This window comes from Pseudonaja textilis, chromosome Z (assembly GCF_049901715.1).
Source record: "Pseudonaja textilis isolate UNSWEBS1 chromosome Z, rPseTex1.2, whole genome shotgun sequence".
NCBI lineage: Eukaryota > Metazoa > Chordata > Lepidosauria > Squamata > Elapidae > Pseudonaja > Pseudonaja textilis.
The window spans coordinates 107,723,045-107,726,952 of record NC_142008.1 but is presented as its reverse complement, the minus strand read 5'-3'; the positions used below and the strand labels follow the sequence as shown (position 1 = coordinate 107,726,952).

Below are 3,908 nucleotides of genomic sequence, written 5' to 3'. Positions count from 1 at the left end.
ATGTAATCATCATCCATATTAAACTAGACAGGACACATGCATTCTCTGATCTTAAAACAGATATCCTTTTAAATACTTCTTTTCAGCATATCATATTTTGTGTATGAATGAAGATAAACAAGGTCAGAGAGATCTTTCTAAATTAATTCAAACTAAATTAATATTCAAAAAGCACTTAATGAATGTTTTAAAGATATTTCATTAAAAATGAACCCAAAAAGATAGTTACATTTCTTTCCTTATTAAATATTCCTTCTTGTTCATCTCAGGCCTCAATAAAATGATGTAGCATTTGGGGCAAAATATACACCCCAGTAAACCAGCACTGGAGCATAAGATAGAGAAGATCTCCACAGCTACCAAGTATTTCCCTTTGGTGCTCAGGTAGGTGGGAACAAATGACAACCAAACGCTTCAAAAAACCAACATGCTGAAAGTGATAAACTTGGCCTCATTGAAACTGCTAGGCAGCTTCCTGGCTTGAAAAGCAATGTTAAAGCTGACAATGGCCAAAAACCCCATGTAACCCAGAACACAGTAAAACATGATCACCGAGCCTTCATTGCATTCCATTATGATTTGTTCCTTCAGTGAGTGTAGGTCTGTATCTGGGAAAGGGGGAGAGATACTCAGCCAAACAATGCAAATTCCCACCTGGATGAAAGAACCCAAAAGGACAATAGAATTGGACAATCCTTTCCCTACCCATTTCCTCATTCCAGAGCCTGGTTTGGTTGCCATGAATGCCAGAATCACAGTCATGGTTTTTGCCAATACAGATGAAAGGGCCACTGAGAAGATAATGCCAAAAGTCATTTGCCAGAGAAGGGAGGTCATTTTTTCAGGTCTTCCCATGAAGAGGAAAGAACAGAGGAAGCAGAGAAGAAGGGAGAGAAGGAGGATACAAGTGAGGTTCCAGTTGTTGGCTTTGACAATTGGAGTCTGTTTATGCATCCAAAAGATTCTCACCACAAGGATTGTAATCAAAGAGAAAACAGTAGCCAATGTAACAAAGAGGATTCCTAAAGGTTCATAATAAGACAGATAGGTAAACACTTTGGAAATTCATTGAGTTTGGATGTTGCTTGGATATTCATCTTCTGGACATTTCATGCAGACATCTATATCAGGAAAAAGGAAAATAAAATTATATTTCCAATATATGAAACTTTATATCAGTCTAGAATATATAAGTACAATTTATTTTGATACGTTGCCTATTTTCTGAAGAGTGGTTAGCAAATACCTTTTTAATTCAAAAACATACATCAATCTCAATTTAACCCTGAGAGCCTTCATTATGCACACAGGGATTGACTGGGAATCAAAAGCAAATAAAAGTATTATCTCTCCTCTGTTCATTAGTAAAATGAGGTAAAATGTAAAATTAATCTGAACAACCAAGTTTAAAAAATTTAATGGATCAAAATACTTTTATTAGATAAAGTATTTTACTAGAAAATACTAAATTGTCATATTATTGCATATTTAAAGAAAATAATACTTCACTTTATTTTATCACCTTATATACTGATTTGTTCTTTGTATTAGTTTGATCATGAGATAGAAGTTAATATTTTCTGTTAAATATATATTTGTAAATACAACTCTATTAAATGGAAAGTGATAGCTAAACAATGCAAATCAGTTGCACGTTCTTTTCTTTTTGCTGAAAGATTAATTCTTCAGCAATGAATGAATAAATATATGGCCCAGATTATCCAGTTCATTTAACACCTTGGCCTATGAATGAATTCCTTTAAAGTTCATTGATGCATTGTTGATTACCCCACAATACTATAAATAAAACCTTTTGTTTAACATTTTAGTTACATATACAATAGACCTCAATTTATAACTACAATAGTGCCCCAAATTTCTCTTGTTAAATGAAACACTTGTTAACTTAGTTTTGCCAGATATTACAACCATTCTTGCCACAGTTGTTATGACATACTAACCACCACAAATTTGAGTCAGTTAAAGGTATTAAAATTGGGCATAACTCCCTTTTTTCATTGCCACTGTAATTTCAAACAGTCAACAAATAAACTATATTGAGGACTACTTTTAAACATTCATAGAAGGAGATAAAGGACACAGCAAGGTAAAGAGAGACAAGAGTAACAGAAGAGATTTTTCCTCTTTTTTCTTTTGTTTTTACTGTTATTTTTATGATTCTCTTTAAATAAATCAGGACATTGGAGTGGATTTTTGCTGCCTGGTTAGCCAAAGTCCTCACATCTTTTTCTCCTACCTATTTCATCAGAGATCCATCCTTCTGAACAGGGCACACAGTCATAAGAACAAAATTTCTCTCCTTCCTTCTTCTTTCTTCTGGAGCCAGGATAGCAGTGATCATTGCACAGAGAAAGAGGAAGCACCTGAGCAGTAATATGTAAGAGAGAATCAGAGGATAAAATATTTGCATTAATTGAGATTTCCCAAACATGATGAGGAAGCAAAAGAAAATGAAAAGGAAAAAGCTTGAATTAATGGGAAGGAATTGGCACTGACTTTTTTGGATGTTCTAGCAGAAGGCCTGAAAGGGCAAAAAATTATGTCTTCCACAGGACCTCACACATGTTCAAATTATTCTTAATGAATACTTTAGTTAATACTTTTCCTGAACATAATCAAAGGTAATACAGGTTCTTTTGGGACCAAAATGTTTAAAAACAGAATGTGGCACTAGAGATGGTCCCTGAATTACAACCACAGTGGGGTACAAAATTTCATTCATAAGATGTTGCTCTTGAAAGTCAGGATACTATGTGAAAAAATGGATTTTACAACCCTTTTTACAATGGCAGTAAAGTGATCTATTGCTATTATTCCAATCAACTGTTCATTCTGAAATCAATAATACAAGAAGTACTTTTTTTTCCAAGAAAGTAGATAAAAAATCATCAACTCATGGTCACATGACCTTGGGAAACTACAGCTGTTCATTAATCTGAGTCAGTTGCCATGTGCCCAAGGCAGGCAACAGCAGGTCTAAATAATTACTTTTCAGTCCATGTTAAATTTGAAAGGTTGTTAAGTGACCAATCATAGGTCCAGAACTATCTGTACTTATATTGGTAATCTGTGCATCCCAAGTATAACTAGAAATATTTGCTATAAACCTGCCATAGACACATCAATGCTCAATAGCATGTATAGAAAATGTGATACCTCATCAGCTTGAAATGCCCCAAAACACCAAGACATCACTTTCTCCAATTATTTCAATTGTATTTGACAATTTTTCTAAAGAGTTTCTTACTTTTGTTATTAGTTGAGAATCTGCAGCTTCTTCTCACCTGGATAAAGCTCCTGTGCCATACAATTTGATTGTCATTAAGAGTTAATGTTCTGCCTGCTGGAGCTCGGGGTTCCAGTGTTCCAACGTTGACTCGAGAAAAGGAATTATTGTGGAAAGTAATCCAATTTGCAACATTAAAACCCGTAATCAGTTCTCTGTTTTCATCAAATGCAATAGTGTCTCCCATACTGTTGTTGAATACAATGTTTTTTAAGAGAGAATTAAGCTAGATTTTTTTTAAAAAAATGAAAGAAATTAACAGCAAAACTTTGAAATCAAACAAATACAGAAAATTATTTCAAGCTGAACTATCCTGTGTTGAAAAATTCAAATGAAGATTGAGGGTGTCTTCAAGTCAGTCTTGACTGCTATCTGGAGTAGAGTCTGTAGTTTTTTTGGCAAGATGTCCAGAATTGGTTTGCCATTACATTCTTTCTAGGAGTGAGAGAGAAGGACTGGCCTAAGGTCACCAATTGGATTTGTGCCTAATAAGGAGTAGAAGAAACTTCTTCTTTTTGTAGCCCAGTGCCTCACCATCACACCAAATTAATTATCCTCATATATGTGTCATATTTTATAAAAGGAATATATTTAAATATCC

At 34.1% G+C, this 3,908-nt stretch overlaps 1 pseudogene; it reads right to left on the bottom strand.

Moving 5' to 3' along the window:
* Window positions 1–225: 225 nt before the first annotated feature.
* On the bottom strand, window positions 226–3,494 carry LOC148124231 (vomeronasal type-2 receptor 26-like; annotated as a pseudogene).
* Between the last annotated feature and the right edge of the window lie 414 nt (window positions 3,495–3,908).